General features: G+C 34.6%; 1 protein-coding gene across 4 annotated transcripts in view; it reads right to left on the bottom strand.

The window, feature by feature from the left end:
• The window catches only part of LOC140747764 (pseudouridylate synthase RPUSD2), a 452,428-nt gene that overhangs the window by 206,762 nt on the left and 226,249 nt on the right, over positions 1 to 19,417 (bottom strand). For 2 of the 4 annotated variants that reach the window (XM_073080366.1, XM_073080367.1), the window contains exon 1: positions 154 to 436. The exons of the other annotated variants lie outside the window; for them this stretch is intronic. The gene's annotated coding sequence lies outside the window, so the exon portion shown is untranslated. Of the gene's footprint in view, positions 1 to 153; positions 437 to 19,417 lie in introns of those variants that run through there. 4 annotated transcript variants of the gene reach the window in all.

Consider the following 19,417-nt stretch of genomic DNA (forward strand, 5'->3'; position numbering starts at 1 on the left):
CCAAAACTTTCGGGATCATCGCAGAATTATACATTCATGAATATCTCTGACAATCTGCATCAAAAATCGAAACTTTTCGAGAATTAAAAATAAAAACTCCAACTTAAAATGAAACATAACGATGCGAATTGAAAAACCGTAATTAATACTCACGTTTCGAGACGGGGTGAATGTAATCCACGCACCAACCAACCCTTATCGCTTCGGTGCGTAAAAATATCACAGCAAGCTTCCAACAAACACGATTAATAGCACTTTAACTGAGTCACACATTAACATAATATACAATGACAAGGAGAACGTTTTGTCTACGCGGGAATAATGGATGAAGAAAAATAAATCGAACGTCGAAAATGATACGTAAATTTTCGCGGGAAACGCGGCGGGAGCGAACGCGACCCACCCACGACACAGCCAGTGACGAACTAAACGGATTCACCTGCAATCCGTGCGCTGATCGGGCGAGTTGGAAAGAGAGGTCAACAATGGACGATTGTGTGGCGAAAACGAGATGGATGTAGGCACACGTGCTCGCGCCCCCCTTGAGGGCAAGCCGGCTTCAGGAAAGGGGCGCGATATTACAAAGCTGAAATGAAAAGGTATGTATTTTGCATTATTTTGCATTATGGGACCGGACAATGGGTCCGGTTATGTCCGGAGTCATTGTTGCCGTGCGAAGCGCTCCGAAGCTATCTCCCTTCATTGATGAAGCCTTGGTAGGTCGGTACCAAATTATAATTTATGTCGAAGCAAATGACTAGGGGACGGCTTCTAAATAACAATCGACTCAAGAAAGTAGGTCGCTTTGATTGTGAACATAGACGATTTTGTGATGTGTTTTACGAGCGACGCCTGAAAATCGGTTATTTCAAAATTTGTTATTCGCTATTATGGGTTCCCACTTACACAGACCATCCTTTGTACTTGTCTATGGATACTTAATAAATACTTATATACATTACGTCAACTTTCGTTAGTAGGTAAGTAGACAATTGAATAATACTAATTCTGGATTACATGCCGGGTAGAGCTAAGTGGTAATAATATAGGTGTAAAAGTATACCTATATATACATATCTTAAACATATATAATCTTATAGATTCGAGACATTATATTAAAATCTTGATAAAATACAATAATGCTTTTCTTATGATGAAGTGGTATTGAACTGCTGAAAACGTAAAAAGCTTTCCACATATGCTCACATGGGAAAACTTGGCACACCCGTTGTTGTACCAAAGCCAATTTTCACACCGTGGACAAGCAAAAAATTAAACTGTACCTACTCAATGTATATTTAAAAATCTTATACCTTTAAACGAATCGTTTGAATATATGACCAGCATTTATGTATAAAGGTACGAGTTATATAGAGGTTTATACTATCATACTGATTTACTATCCAAATTAACTATAGCAGAGTGATAAAGCCGTGCTATGCCTTGCATGCCATGGGTTTTGGAAAAATGTGCAAGAAAAACTCCTTTAAATTTGGCGGTGATGCATTGGCGACTCCTCCGGTAGGTAGTCTATAGGCGACGATGACTACTTTCCATCAGCTTGACTACTTATCGTTATGTCTAATTGTATAAAAAAAGAACTTGATAACATTCCTAACGTAAAAAACCTCTCAGACATATTATAATGAAAATAATTTCGTTTTAAAATGCCATTTGATATGTTGTTAGCTTCTGTGGAAGCTGAAATATTTATGCATTGATATTAGTTAAACAAATGACACAGCGTAGTTTCAACGGCAAATTTAACATATTACACGGAATTACGTATTCGTGAATCCAAATATTTATTATTCGACTTTTATTAACTACTTTAGACTTAGAAGTTCAGTCGCCCAAGCACCTAATACGTATATTAATATTCATAATAGTGCTTCTACTTGTACCGATTATAATCTTTCCTTAGGTCAGGTAATATGTATTTTTAGCACCGTTATATTGGTTCTACAAAACGTCGCAGGGAATGACGTAATTTCATTACAGATTTTGCTTTCAGGTAATTTTAGGGATGTAAGATCGAGTGAAAATAAATATTTTTCTTTCTACAAAATAAATCAATTATAAGAAAAAAAATTTAACAAGAAAATACAACCGACTTCTATGTCACTACAAAGTAAAAAATAATTGAAATAAATGTTGGTTTAGTTCATATTTCTGAAGTCTGCGCTCAATATATTTCGCTGGATAACGATGTAAACAGCGTGTCTAATATGAGCGCCGACTTGGATGGGATCAACTTGTAGCAATTGTACACACACCGAATTAAAGGCATTAAAATAGTTTCATAAACGGCGAAGTTATAGCTGTTATATTTACATTGGTGGAGGAGTTCTCCTCATTTTCTCCAGAACCCATCGATGGATCCTAACCATATTTAAATGGGACCAACTTTCAGCTCGTCTCTATGCAATAAAAAAATAATTATTAAAATTGGTCCACTAACGGCGGAGTAATTTGTGTACATACATTAAAAAAAAGGATACCGGCCGAATTGATAACCACCTCCTTTTTGAAGTCGGTTAAAAATACCTATACCTATACCTACCTATACCTATACCTATAGAAATAATCGATTAATAAACGTAATTAAAAAGTAGACTGCGAAAAAACACTTCAATAAATTTACTCATAAAATAATTTATCAAACAATTATTTTTTAAAAAATAATCAATTATAATAAAATCGATTTTTGTGTATCCCTATTTTTGTATACGACAACTAAATGTTCCTACTATACCTAAATGTAAAAAATGAACGTACAATTCCGAGATTCTATTAAAAGATATTACTATTATATAGTTAAGTACGTTCTTTAAACGGTTATATCATCGGTTGATGTCATCTAAGATGTTGCAAGTAAATAAAATCCTAGTCGTGACGATCTAAGAAAACCTAGGATAATTAAAGATAGAGGAATTAATTTCCAAGTTAATTAGATAAAACAGAAATAAATCCATTCATAAGACATCTAAAGGACTTTGTTTTTGATGATACTTTATTTCTATGAAAAAGCTCGTTAGCCTACTCTTTACATAGACGGACGGCAAAAGGAGCAAACCTTGAATGAAATACCAGAGATTATAGAAAGTTAGAATAGTTTAGAATAAATCCTACTTATAAATAAAATGAAAGTATGTAGGCGATTTTAATGTGACAGCTAAAAAAGTATGGTCACTTGCCACTCAAAAATTGTTATATTACAAACAAAATATAAAAATGAAGTGCCAAACCACTATATAGTCCACCAGATGATAAGTGATTATTATCGTCATAAACTGTAATCAATCCCCCTGAGAAGTTTGTACCATCTATAGTCGGTGGAGATATAACCTATACCTTTCTCCTTTTAAAAAAATGTCCTTAAGAATGAGAAAATAATAACTTAAGCGAGGACTATTGCAATTTCCGTTTCTAATAATGTCGAAAATACGTTTCAGTTGCAGTTAAACAGCTATAGCAATATGATTTACTTAAAACTAAAAATTTACTGACGATCATAATTTACTTATACGACTCATAAAGTGCGGAACATGTGAATAGTGTTATATTTTTAAGCGGTGCATCACATAATATTTAGGTATGTGTAATCGTGTCGTTTGTGTTATTTTAAGGTTTAAAGAAGTTTATATACAGGGCGACAAAAATATTCATCCGGTATGTAAAAATTATAATTTGTTTCCTATTTTCTGTGTTAAACATTCAATTTAAGTGCAAATTTCACTTACGTATACACTATATATAAAGTGTTCATGGGTGTGAGACTGGCTGACTCTACTAATTCGTACTTGACTAGCCAACTGATTTGACTATGGCCTCAACTCAGCTCAGCAGTGGAACAGTAATAGCTTGAATTTAGGTTTCTGTTTCTGGGTCTGGGTGTCTGTGTATTTGTTTCTGTGTGTGTCCATAGCACCCACGATACAGGGAATCCTAATGTGGGGCAGTGAGAGTAGAAAGCATTTTTTTAACTATTAATGTCAGTCGGCAGTGATCAATCAAAGTCAAGTACATACCTAATCCGCTGATATAAAAATGCAATTAATCTAACCTTTAGCATATAAAGTACATCTCAGAACCCGATTGATTACTTACCTATAAATAGAGCTTATGTGGATGACGTTATGCATGCAAGCAAAACGTCATTATTAATAATGAACGAGCAATTATTTGTATTAAATCACGAAGAATCCAGTAGCGGTTAAATTAAGTCACGGTTAAATCCAATGACGTAAGCATTCAGAGGAACTGATTACTTTATGAAGACAATAAAATTGTATTTCTTTATAATACATCGTTAAATCGTGAAGAATACTCGTGTGAGAATATTAACTAGTTTTCGCTCACAGCTTTGTAATATTTTCTGTATAAAAGATAAACCTGTAACTTGAAGGTGGTAGAACCCTTTGTAGTTCGACTGCAGCGACACAGCCGATACACATATTTCTGCCTAATAACAGCAGTATTAAGTGCTCCTGTGTTCTGGTTTGAAGGGTGTGGGAGAGGAGACAATTCGGGAGACTTTTTAGCTGCATAGTCTTCAGGATTAGCGGCGCGTATGTGGCCGATCTCGGGTAGTAATGTAACATTATCCTTGGTTGATATAATCATATTATGTTCATAGGCGGCCAAGCTACTAACCATCAGGTGGACTGCATGCTCATCTCATAAAAATGTTGCAGCTAATGACATAAAAAGTTAACATATTGCATAGGTATTCAAGACGAATAAGGAAGCTGAGTATGCGAATATTAATAGGAAGTATTAACCTACGTCATGTTGGCTTCGTCATTTGCAATTCTTCAACTTTTGACCTTTGGTAGACCTTTTTTAATTTTACAACGAAGGTTCTTTCTTAGAATTCCACAACGAAGGTTCCTCAAGGTATATACTTTTTCTAGGCAAGGGCGCTGCTTCTGAAGGCGAGTTATTCTTTCCATCACAGATCGAGAAAAATGCTGGCCCTTCACGAATATAAAAGATTGTGCTGCTTAAGACAAAAAAAAAGATATACTTACTTTCTTGAATAAGATATTGAAGCATAGTAATAAGTACGTAACCTATTATAATGAATTACGCGTATATAATTATATATACCTACAAAGCATATCATGCCGTTTACGCAGTAAAAACACAATTTTATATTAATTAATAATCATTACGATGTATTACTACATTTTTATGACAAACTAGAGAAGTATTACAAAAAAAAAACATTTACAGTTTGGTCGAATCTCATTTTAAAGTCCGTTAAGCCGTTTAGGCTGCAGGGCAAACATGCATACAGAAATATGTACGCTCAAAAAACATTACCCTCCGCAATTGGGTAAAAATATGTGTTTGTGATATAGCACCATTTAGTGACACACAATGGTGGTATATCACAAACACATAAAAAGGATTAACAGTTACCAAGACTTATTAACACATCAGTAACACATAACTAAGCAGTAGTTACAAAGTAGCAAGTCGTACCTCAAAGCAATGTTCCGACGCGTGGTCTTTTTATTTTTAGACTGTGGCCGCTAATAGTTAACTTGGTAAAACCAAAACAGGTCAAGGTCCGCAACAATTATCATTATTGTTGGTACATTGTTTTGGAGCGTGACGACTCTCCCATTAATTTCGGCGGAGCCTTGGCGTTAATGAATATTTACAGAAAAAGATTATTAGCGATGTTTACCAACTATCGTCTTGAGATGTGGTTAAGTGAGAGTTTTACCGGTCCGTTGATCTTGTGGGTTCATTCTGATGATATCCGTTCGTTCATTTTGATGATGGTAGAACCCCTTGTGATCGATTCCGGAGGCCTCACCGCCCCATCTGTTTCTGTCTACTACGAGTACATCAGTGTTAAGCGCTTCTGTGTTTCAGTTTGAAGAGTGCTAAACGAGACATACTTATATGAGGCGTTCCAACTTAGTCTTCAGGTGGAGCTCAGAGTATCCTTACCAGGAGTTTTTACGTTTCGACAAATATGACTGTTTTGGTATTTGTTTACGTATTTGCTCATACAAATTTCAATCAGTGCCTCAGTGATTGTGTCAGAACTCGGAAATCGTATGGGCCAATACGTAAACAAATACCAAAACAGTCATATTTGTCGAAACGTAAAAACTCCTGGTAAGGGTACAGGGGCGACTCCCGTTGTATTTGGGGCTAGATAAGTTCTTAGGTGCGCTAGGACTTTGCGGACTTTGTTTTTTCATTATCTTTATTCATTATAATCTAAATTCATAATTTATATATTTGGGAATCGAACCCGGAACCCTTGGCTTACTAAACCGGTATTATGGCCTCTCTGCTACGCTGATTGACGAACTTTAAAGATCTTTTATGAAAACAGTATAAATTACTAAAAGCCTTCCAATGTTTTATAGAAGGAGTTAAAATATAATTTAAGTGCTCAACACATTCCACTCGGCAGCTGTGTAATAAATCTTTTGGATTATCATAGGGAACCTATCAATCTGCGGGACCGGTGACGTGACGCGGTGTCACGTCGAAAGGAAGGTTTAGGAAGTTATTTGTTATATCCTCACTGGTTCCATCTCCTCTATAGGATTGAATTATTTTCCGATAATTATGCGTTTACCGTTAATATGGACTCAAGTGGTGTGGTCACGATATAGGTTGAGAAGCACAGAGGGTTCCAGTTTCGATCCAATGTTAAGTTAAGATTAAAAAAAGAAACCCTATTTTAACCTCTTAGGGGTAGAGTTTCCAAAAGGCATTACTTAGTGCTCACTTTCGTTATATAAATAACCTTTGGGCAAAATTTCAGAACTCTAAGTTCAGTGGTTTCGGCTGTACGTTAAATTCTGTAGATAACGTAACGTGAATAAGTCATTATTAATTTATATATCTTCTGGATTATCATAGGGAACCCATCAATCTGCGGGACCTGTGACGTGACGCGGTGTCACGTCGGAAGGAAGGTTTAGGAAGTAATTTGTAATATCCTCACTGGTTTTTCGATAATTAGGCATTTACCGTGAATATGAGGACTTGTGCTGCGGTCTTAACATAGGATATGACAGTGTGTTATACGTTTGATTTTCTTCAAGGCGAATATAAACTTTCAAATTTTAGGTCTAGCTGTTGTGTACGTCTTTGCGATGTGCTTTCTTCTAATCCTAAGTTCCTTTCTAAATTGATAATATTTGGGTGAATGCTACATAAAATCGATTAAAACCTTTTAATGATCCGACGCGTTATAATTCTCATAGTATCAGCTCCCTTTGATTATTTCCTACATTTAAAATGCCACGGTTATCTTAAATGATCAAAATCGTGTAGGGTCATGTCGTCGTTCAGTAGGTACGCTAATTATATTTACGACTAAACTGGAATATCTCATATTCCAGGTCCTTCTTATAACATCACCATATTCACCATGTTATAAGTTATAACACAGAAACGCTACCATGTTTATGCTTTAAATAACCTTCAGCCTAATAACCATAAAACTTGATGAGATTCAACTTAAAAAAGTATTCATAAACAAAACATTAGGGTACAATGTAAATTACAATAATTTTTGTCCTCCATATTCATTCTATAAACAAAGGGCTGAAAAAGCTGAAATAAAAATGAAAATTTTTGTTATCTTCCAAGACAAAACAAAGGAATGGTTCAAATAGTCGTCGGCTTTACAGCACTGTTGTACCTCGAGCGAGAAGCGAAAATATATTGATGATATTAGCATGCGAGACGTTTGACGTTTGTTTTGATATTAACTAATTTTGATGGAAGTAGGAAACGAAAATGCAGTTTATCTGATGTTAAATACTCACCAAAAATGTATAACAATCTCCAAATAAATAAGAAATCCAGGTGGAAGTCAATTATTTACGGTTACTTCTCTTGAGGACTAAGATAAAACGTCTCGAAAAAGTGAATACGTTACTATAGTAAGAATGTGAAACCTGAATATTGGACTGTAGCCATATAAGGCAAGAACAGGTGTGGTGGTGGCGTCATCGTGGAGAAATTCACTAGTTTTACGTGTTTTGGCGTTATTCTCCATTCTGTAAGTATTTCTCACATTTTTTTAAGCTAATATTAGGTACTTTATCGCTTCGCTTCATCGCACGTGGTGACTAAAGTACCATATCCTAAATATTTGACACAACTGTTGTTATACAAGATTAAAAGTGTGTTTAATTATATCTGAGTGGTAACGGGCGTAGCTCTGTTGCTTTTAAGATTTCGTTTTGGCTCCTATGTAAATGTAGCTAGAATAGCGACATTCTAAATTATTTTTTGTTGAAATTTCTCAAATTTTGGTAGGCGGTGGTCATGGCGTACAAGAATCGAAATAACTTGAGTTTCTTAGAAATAATTGTCCGAACTATTGCATTATTTAATGCCCATAACACATCAGCGGTTATAAAATACATAACAATATGGCAATATGTCGAGCATAATAATGGCAATATGTCGAGCGCGTCACTGGAGCGGAATCTATTCCATTATATTGCGATTGCGATTGCCACAAATATCAGCATCGTTTCCAAACGCTAATTGTTTTACAAAATAATCTTTACTTAATTTGTTTGCCGTCGTCACAATTTTATACGTGTAGGTACTTTTGACGCCACAATATTACATATATTGTAATTTTATTATAATAGCATTTAATTTATATAAACGCTTTCTACACTCACAGCCCCACACTAGGATTCCCTGTGTCGTGGGTGCCATGGACACACATAGACAAATACACAAACACCCAGACCCAGAAACAGAAAATCATATAGATATCTGTCTGGCCGGGGATCGAACCCGGGACCCTTTGCGCGTCAAACCGGTATGGTGGCCGGTCCGCCACGCGGGTCGTCATATAATCCATCGGCGGTTACAAAATACATAACAATCGACATTTAAAAACTCCTCATAAAACCGCAATCAGTTCCACGTAATGGCAATATGTCGAGCGCATCAGAAGAGCGCGACCTCCGTTCGATATCTTTTACGAGCCCTGAAGATCAGCTTCAATTTTAGCCACTAATTGTTCTACAAAATAATTTTATTAATATGTTTGCCCTCGTTTCAACTCTATATGTGTATTTTTCTATAAGACATCAGCAGTTATAAAATACATAACAATCAAGATTAGAACACTTCGCATAAATCCGCAATCAGTTCCACATAATGGCAACATGTCGAGCGCGTCACTTTAGCGGGACCTCCGTTCGATATCTGTTGCGAGCCCTGAAGATCAGCTTCGATTTTAGCTGCTAATTGTTCTGCAAAATAACTTTATTATTGTGGTTTCCATCATCAGTACCCTTACCAGGAGTTTTTACGTTTTGACAAATATGGTTGGAACAAAGACTTGGAAATCGTTGGAACTGTTTTGGTATTTGTTTACGTATTGGCCATACGTAAACAAATACCAAAATAGTCATATTTTGTACTACCCTATACGTGTACTTTCAACACCATAATATCCATAGCACTTAATTCCTATAACCCATCAGCGGTTATAAAATACATAACAATCGACATTAAAACACTTCGCATAAATCCGCAATCAGTTCCACATAATGGCAACATGTCGAGCGCGTCACTTGAGCGGGACCTCCGTTCGATATCTGTTGCGAGCCCTGAAGATCAGCTTCGATTTTAGCTGCTAATTGTTCTATTAAATAATCTTTATTCAACTTTGTTGCTGTCGTCACAACTCTATACGTGTACTTTCAACACCATAATATCCATAGCATTTAATTCCTATAACCCATCAGAGGTTATAAAATACATAACAATCGACATTAAAACACTTCGCATAAATCCGCAATCAGTTCCACATAATGGCAACATGTCGAGCGCGTCACTTGAGCGGGACCTCCGTTCGATATCTGTTGCGAGCCCTGAAGATCAGCTTCGATTTTAGCTGCTAATTGTTCTATTAAATAATCTTTATTCAACTTTGTTGCTGTCGTCACAACTCTATACGTGTACTTTCAACACTACAATATCCATAGCATTTAATTCCTATAAGCCATCAGCAGCTATAAAATACATAACAATCGACATTAAAACACTCCGCATAAAACCGCAATCAGTTCCACATAATGGCAATATGTCGAGCGCGTCACTCGAGCGGGACCTCCGTTCGATATCGCACCATTGTTGCGAGCTCTTAAGATCGACCTTGCATTGTTCCCAACCGTTAATTGTTCCGATCTCAATCACGTATTATTGTTATTCCGCGATAATCATTAGAGAGGTTTTAAAACGTTTCTATGTACATTGTACGAAAGGTGATGTTATATGAGTGAATCGTTATAGACCTATTTTTGTGCCGTTGTTAAGTGTAGAGAAAATGAGAAGAGTTTAAGTCAAAGTCACGCTTGCAAAATGCGGATAGCGAAACTTTAAGAGTATTCGTATGACTTCATCTTTGAATGGAGAACGTTTTCCTTGTCTTGTTGATTAGATTAAACACCAATTAAAATAAATAAATTAAATTAAACACCATTTTTTTTTTGGGGTAGTAGACGAGCATGCAGACCACCTGATAGTAAGCGGTTACTGCCGCCCATGGATATATGTAATCAACCCCAGATAGGATTAGATATTCCTACCTGAGGTCTGAGGTCTGAGGTCGGCCACAAATGCGCCGGTACCCCTTAGGACTAATCTGGAACGCCTCGGAAAAGTATTTATCCCTTACCACACCCTTCAAACCAGAACACAGCAGCATTTAACGCAGCTGTTATGAGGCAGAAATAGATGTGGCGTTGGTGGGGCCGGAGTCGAACCACAAATGATTCTACCACCTTCAAACCAGCAAAATTTGAAACCAATAAGAATTCGCTACAAAGAATTGACGTCTCTGGAAGCCATGTAACCGCGGAACTTATTTTCAGTCAAACTTCGACCACGACTTTAAAATGACTGTAACTGTTTAACGCTGGAATGAAGAAATTATTTATAGGTTACAGCAGTTGCGGGGTTCTTTGTTGTTCGATTTCTGCCTTATTACAACAATGTTAAGTTACTGTTTTCTTAATTATTTTTAATTAAATTTTCTTGTGTGTCTCTCAAAAGAAGACAGGATTGAGGAACTGCTTCTCCAACACAGAGGAACGGAACTTGAAGGGGCCCAATGTGAAAGTGTGTTCGTGGCCTGGTCTCTAAGCGTAGAGTGGAACCACGTGGAACATAGATGGAATTTTCCAACAATAAAAAAGTGTACGATTACAAATTGTAACTTTAATATTTTTTACTGAATAGGTAAAATTTAGGACATTTCAACTGAAAATATCCGCCAAGAAACTTGAGTTGGTTCGGCATATTTTTATTTTTCTTTACCATTACGAATATATATTTTAATGATATACTGTTTTGTACATAATTATATACTAACATATTTTATTATATCTGAAATCAAACTCATCTTGTAGGTCTTGAAGTCATGTAATAATATAGTCACATAAACGGTACAGAGTAACGATATAACAATTATACGTAAGTAAGTTCACACTAGTGATTAGAAGTATTATAACTACACAAGTATCTCCGTTATTCGACTGCTCTTGCTGAAGTCTCCGACCAGAATGTCGCTCTCTGTTAATTCGAGCGCCGCCAAGGTGTCGTCCCCACTTCACCTACCCGCATCTGTTTTTAAACTGTAGTATCAAATGAGTCACTTATTACTTTAATGTAACGTTATAAAAATGTGATATCGTTAATATCCAAGCTTCTTATTAACGACGATAACATTCGGCCGTCCTGCTCACACGTTCGTCCTCGATCGTGTATGGTCTGATGCAAGAGCTGCAAAAGAAAACCAGTTGTTTAATGCCTAAGTCCAGAAGAGTTACACATTTTCTTGTAATACCGACTCGCACGTAAGAGGCCCGAACTGTTTATCAAAAACATGGCTTAAACTCTACGCATTTTCTTGCAATACCGACTCGCATGTAAAAAGCCCGAACTGTTGATCCGAACCAAGGCTTAAACTAGGTGATGTTCATATAGAATCACACTAGTTGTGTATTACCTAGGTTATAAATCTGCCCCAACAGTGTTCACCACGGATTTCTGTTGCAGGCATAGTTCATAAGGACTCTTTACATAAATGTCATATGCGCGACAGGTATTGAAGCGAATGCATTAGACCATTGTTAAATAATAAAACACACGGTTTAAACTAGGTGATGTTCATATAGGATCACTCTAGTCATGTATCACCGCAGTTTTTATACCTTGTTTACGATAACATTCGGCCAGTGCTCAACTCAAATTTACTCTAAAAATGCAATATTCACTCAATGTAATACATCCACCCAACATACATACATACATACACCCAACCATATGCATCACCAAGAGACACCCGCGAACATTACACTGCTCGAGGCATCTGCACTAATCCATCTTAACTACAGATAAATAAAAATCAAACTAAAAAAAGTTTCCTACACCTACAGTAATGACAACATCTAGCTGCCCACTTTACTTATGTCTGGATTCTAAGTCCAATAGTTAAATCTCCAACAACTATTGATTCGATAAAGTTACGCATCAGAATAACGACGTTTATCTTATTAGTCCATTTCGGAATGCTCAACAACCTGTTCAATAACTGTTATACTGATAGATAGATAGATCTATAGTTGGCCACTAAATGAATCTGTGCGACTCAAAATACTATTATAAAATTATTTTATTACTACTTAGTACTTCTTTTAATTATTACAATGTTATTTTATACAAATAGTTGCCTTTCCAATGTACGTCTTTTATCAACTGATGAAGCAGTATCAAAATAATAATATATCGTGAATATTTGAAATGAATGATATCAAAGTTAAAGACTAAATAATGGTAAACTAACCATGAATTTCACACAATATAACACGTATAAGTTGTATGAACCCAATTTTTTTACGTTATTTATCACAAATTCAAATTATTTCTTTCAAAGTAGGGCCACATAACCCACTTTTGAAAGTCAGAAAGAAATTTCATTACATTAAATTGAATTTATATTCAGTTATAATAATACATACTATTACATGAATTTCAAAATTTAATTAACAAAGCAAAGGACCCATGCGTTCACGTCAGCGACATACTTGTCAATTGTGTATGGCTTAACTACTTAACTTTTTTTTTTTTTTTTTTTTTTATTTCACCAAAAGTTTTAAATTAAGATTCCCATAAGGAAGTTATAGTTTGGGCTATTTTACTGTAAAAGTTATGCATTATACTAAGGAAGATTTGCTAGACTTTACGCAAACGTCGTTTTTTAAAAAAAAAATCAAATAATGTTATGGAAAGAATAAACACATTAAAATGGTCCGTTAATCTAAACGGAGTTTAAACAGACCTTGTCTTACATTGAGTTCCTCGGAAGCGGATTTTTTTTTTCCGTAGGTAGTTATCAAACGGATAGTGTTATTGAATACACACTCGTAAACTACCTACCAAGAAAAATGACTTCAGAAACCGGCCATTATTTAACTATACTTATTTGTGTCTACAACTGATAAAAGATTTTTTTTAAAACACGCTTTTATTTTTGCCACGCTTTTATTAACTTGACCTGTATGTATGTAACGGAATATTTGAATTCGATTTTTACCTACTTTGAACGGTCAGATTTATTTAAAAATTTTGAAATACCTATGACATGACATGATTTTAATAATCTTGTCCGATTCTAATTTTGTCTCATCACGATCGTCAGATTTAAAACTATAACTGTTTTACATAACATGTGGCTCCTTATCAATCACAACCTAAAATTTCTATGACCTGAAAAAGGTCTATTAAAGTTGATCATGATTTTATACCAGCCAGCCAAACAAACAGTTAGTCAAACTATCTTATGATACACCTTATTACCGAACAATTCATATTTATTATATATATTTCAAACGCCTCGGCTTCACCTGACTTTTATATAGTTTGTAATAAAAATTATATTAATGCGTAATATCTATATAGATTATATTAATATAATATGTATCATTTACAACCAACACTCTCAAGGAGATGCTCGATGTTTCTATAGAGAAAACCTAGACATGACGCAATTGTGAACCGTATGAAATTTATATGAAAAGTAAATTATTGTATAAGAAAATCCCATCGAAATGTACCTATGCTTTTATTTGATTACATTATTATTCATTTGGCTATGATATACATATAATAAGAATGAAATCTTCACGTGTTTACATCGAATATATTTGAAAAAGAAAAATTGTCTGTCGGTTTGTATATTTGAAAATGCATTAAAACCAAAACTACGAAGTCGATGTCAAAAGTATACATTTTTTTTAAAAAACATTACATGACCAGGTAATGGACAATTCCAAATTACTAACGTACTCCGTGATCTTGACAGAGGGCATTGTATAATTCAAATTATATTTTGAATCCACATGAACAAAGTCGCAGGCAAGACTCGTTTTAAAAATGCAATTCAAATTATATTTTGAATCCACATGAACAAAGTCGCAGGCAAGACTCGTTTTAAAAATGCAATTCAAATTATATTCTGACTCCACATGAACAAAGTCGCAGGCAAGACTCATTTTAAATATGGTATACAAGAGACTATCTAAATTTATGTAGGCTTCAGTGACCGTTTCTCACTTAATACGTATAATAACTTAATTGCTGTAACTTGTAAATAGAACTAAGCTCAAGTTATAAAAGCATCAATTTATTATTATTATTATTATTATTTTACTTAAAATAATTTATTCTCAATCCCATACAAAGTGGATCCCGTTTATCATTTCGTAAATGGCTCACATAATTAATAATATCGATAGTCTAAGCGTCTCAACGTTTAAGGTACAAACTTCATTTACCAGTATTTGATAGTGCCCAATTTTCAAACCAAAAGGACGTGTAATGTGTCAAATTCAAATTGAAATTTAAAGATTTAAAATTACGAGATGTAAAGAAATATTAATACAAAACGAAACGTTGCATACTAAATTTAAAACAGACATTTAATATTATGTATAAGTGAGTCAGTCTGAAGTAGAATGGGAGATAAGAGAGATATTTTTATATATAATATTCCAAAGACCGCTGCGCATAAGTTTCTCAGTTTTCTTATAGATCATTAACTAATGTGCATTTATACTTTATGGGAGTCAAAACACAGTAGTACACAGTACTGCGTGAATTCGCCTAGAATTGATGGAAATCTAAATTTGGCAACGTACGTATGCTTCTTTCATAACAATTACGTATCAAGTATATGAAATCAAAAGAAAACTTTCATTGATTTATAAAATGAAAATGTGAACAATGTAGATGTGAATGCAAGTTTATTTTTAAATATAGTCAATTAATATCCAAAAAAAAAAAAAAACAATAAACCTTAAACTCATTTACCATTTCCCTCCTGGGTACACTCAGCCACTCAATACCGTGGTCGTGATACTTTTTTGCAGGCAGTTAAATATGTACCACGTAGATATTATACATTTCTGTACAATTATGAATAATCAAAATTTTGCAACTTAATAAACGTGTCACTTATATCAAGTAGGTATACTGTACTCTGTAACTGCGTTTGTTGCTACCGCATAGTCCCTTCCATACAATAAAAACAAACGCATATACGTAAACCCCGTTTGAAACATTAAAAGTTATCAAAAATAAATTCAAATCTAACCTGTATGCAATTTCTGGCGTACATTAGCCTATATTAACAACCATTAGGTTCCCATATCTATAAAGCCTGACATTTAAGATTAAAGATCCTTAAAATATTTTCATAAGTACGTGTATTTCTATATATTTCAAAGTAGGTGTAACTTTAGAACAATTAGGATTTACTTTTTACACCACAGAATTTAACCAAATGGACAGATTTACCACAAGAACTGCCTTGCAAAATTACTTTTAGACACTTCTTCACAGAAAATGCACTTATTTTGAAGTAAACACCTCAGTTTACAATGTTAACAAGTAATTTGATAAGAGTAAAGTTTGTTCACAAAATTTAAGTATATCATTTTCAGAGGGTATTAACATTTCATTGAATTACTAGTCTCAATCTATCCATTTTCTTAATTCAAATGAGTTTTCCCTTACATCAACGACATTTATCTACCCCCATTTTTACTTATTCTACCAAGATGAATTCACATATGACATAATAATGTTTTAACTCACGGTTTTTATTCCTGTGTCAAGTATGTTCGTACTTACGAATCGCCGTCCATGATTGTGAGCTGGTTCTTGTACACTTCTGATGAAATCAAACTCATCTTGTAGGTCTTGAAGTCATGTAATAATATAGTCACATAAACGGTACAGAGTAACGATATAACAATTATACGTAAGTAAGTTCACACTAGTGATTAGAAGTATTATAACTACACAAGTATCTCCGTTATTCGACTGCTCTTGCTGAAGTCTCCGACCAGAATGTCGCTCTCTGTTAATTCGAGCGCCGCCAAGGTGTCGTCCCCACTTCACCTACCCGCATCTGTTTTTAAACTGTAGTATCAAATGAGTCACTTATTACTTTAATGTAACGTTATAAAAATGTGATATCGTTAATATCCAAGCTTCTTATTAACGACGATAACATATCAATTTTGTATAAAATGTGTCTTATATCGAGGGGCGGTTTTCAAAAGGTTTTCTAACAAACTAGAGTCGTTACAAAACTTTCAGCGCTCCTCAAGTCTTTTAGTTCAGTTTAAAATTTATGATTTCTTCTCTTTTTACTTTGTACTTTTGTAGTTGCAGGCAAGTGATTACAGCAAAACGTGATAATAGGAGGTAAGAAGTTTATATGTACCCACCTAAGTGTCGAATTCCAATTTATAAATTGTATAAAACTGACGATTTAACGTGCCCTCACAATAATACACCAACTTTGATTGACCGTTGCATAATATGGACTAACTTCTCTCCTGAGACTTGAGAACTGTGTCTATGGCACCTGGTACGCCAAGAAAATCTTATAAGATTATTCATCATCATCATCATCATCAACCCATTACTGTCCCACTGCTGGGCACGGGTCTCCTCTCAGTATGAGAAGGATCAGGCCATAGTCCACCGCGCTGGCCAAGTGCGTATTGGTAGACTTCACATACCTTTAAGTTTTATTTTTTATTTTTATTATAAATCTCTCAGGTAGGCAGGTTTCCTCACGATGTTTTCCTTCACCGTTTAAGCAAGTGATAATTAATTTCTAATACGCACATAAATTTGAAAATCAGAGGTGCGTGCCTGGGATTTGAACCTCGGACCCCTCGATCGAGAGGCCGTGTTCCTTAACCACTAGGCTATCACTGCAATAAGATTATAAGATTATTGGTGTATACAAACTATATGCTGTACTATTGGTACTTACAACAATTTCCTTCATCATGTGTACAATTATAACGCACGAAAACACAACATTACGCTCGGTATATCTATCAAGACAATTACTCACGCCCCGCGGCGTTCCTCATAACATATAATATCTATATCTTCAACAACAAGACTATTCTTGTACATGGTCTTAATAATTATGTAATCAACATAATATATAAAAGATGTTGACGCATGGAGTAGGATTAGTACAGTATATATTTATGTTTTCGGTTAATAAAACTTTGTCTATATACTCGTACCACGAGCGTTACTTATCCTTGTTGGTAAGGTGGGAAGGGAGACCGGTAGGCCTAAGGCCTAAGCCCTAAGCCACACAAAAAGGTTAGGTACTAACGCATACAACCAAGTTTATTATAGACAATTAGCAATCCTGTTAACTCGAATTAAAGCCGCGAAAAAATACAATTTACGAAAATCTGAATTTAATACAATACTTTGTGATGAACGATTACTTTTAAGATGCTCTTAAGTTCCGAAAACTCTGCTATACTGACCTGTAACAAAGAAAGGAGAAATATAAATCCATCATTCAAAATATCCATAATAACTTTAAAGTTCAATTGAACGTGATCTACCAAGTTGAGTAATCCAGACCACGTTTGGTGGGATTCTTGGTAACAAATTTTCATAATCCTGATCGATTGCACAAAGATGAAATATAAGCGATACAAATAGAAACAATACAAATTATTGGAGACATAACGTAAAACCTGTGATGTTTCAAGATTTCTTTAAATATAGTCACTCATCATGACTATAGTACCTATACAAAAGTTATGTTATTAAACGTACTTAAGTACATAATTCCATAAGTCATTTAATCATTTGATCGATTTAATATCAAACCATGTCTATAACATTTAATTGAAAAACAAAAAATTTTTTTCATGTAACATACGATTTTATGGGGCTTCAATATTGCATATTAAAATATATGTAACAAAACTAAGGACACACACACATCTGTAATCATTTAATCATTTACATAAATAAGGCGGCAATCAGACGTCCGATTTGCGACTATGAATGTATTCGTTAGCTTTGACTCGCCCTTAAAGGATGTCGCGTTCTCTTCAAATATAAAATATCTGCTTCATCGCCTACTTTCTAAGATAATTGAGCGGAAGAGATGCTGAAATAGAACGTGTACTCATTTATCTAAAACAACATTTTATTTGTACTTAACCTTAGCGATAAGGGGGCGGGCGGGTTAAGCGATGGAAAGTAGTAATCGTTGCTTATGGACATTCTGTACCCATACCATGAGTTTTTACGTTTTGACAAATATGACTGTTTTGATATTTGCTTACGTATTTGCCCATACAATTTCCTATCAGCGCCCCTACCAGATTGTATCAGAGCTATAGTGTCAGTAACGTAACATTAAATGTCTAAATTGACTAAGGGTACTGGAGGTACTGGACTTTACCTATGAGATCCCTCATGCACCTTTTTTGAAGAAGAAATATTTAGTTATTTGTTATTTATTGATAAAAGAATAGTAACGATGTCCATTCGTGTTATTCATATAAATATCAAGAAAGTAAAACATTACTATATATTACACAATGTTGTACATATTACATATTCCAGCGTACAGAAAACAAAAATAAACCAAAGCATCCCTAAACGGGAAAAAAATGACGTAATAAAATTTAAAGTCCCCTAATTCTAAGAAAACGAAAATAAAAGAAACGAGCTTCGTTCTGTTGTGATTTATACAAAATTACATTATCTAATTTCATAAGCTGTCAAAACGGGAAAGTAAACCATAATAACTGCAAATATAATTGGATACTGACAGCTGTTTTAATTGCTAGCGCGGCTTTGATATCACCTTACCTACCCCTGAGGGGATTGGTATAAGGAAAAAGCGAAAGCGTTAAAATACAATCTTGAAGAAAATGGTGGATATGAAACAGTAACCATATTTTCATGTGCTTTTCTAAGAGTAATTGACGTACATTCTTACATTATTGATATTAATGAATTAACTAATATCAACTATTGTTGGTAATGT

The sequence above is a fragment of the Epargyreus clarus genome, unplaced genomic scaffold (genome assembly GCF_041222505.1).
Source record: "Epargyreus clarus isolate Ecla_fem2 unplaced genomic scaffold, WU_Ecla_fem_2.2 ptg000015l, whole genome shotgun sequence".
In the NCBI taxonomy this organism is placed as follows: Eukaryota; Metazoa; Arthropoda; class Insecta; order Lepidoptera; family Hesperiidae; genus Epargyreus; species Epargyreus clarus.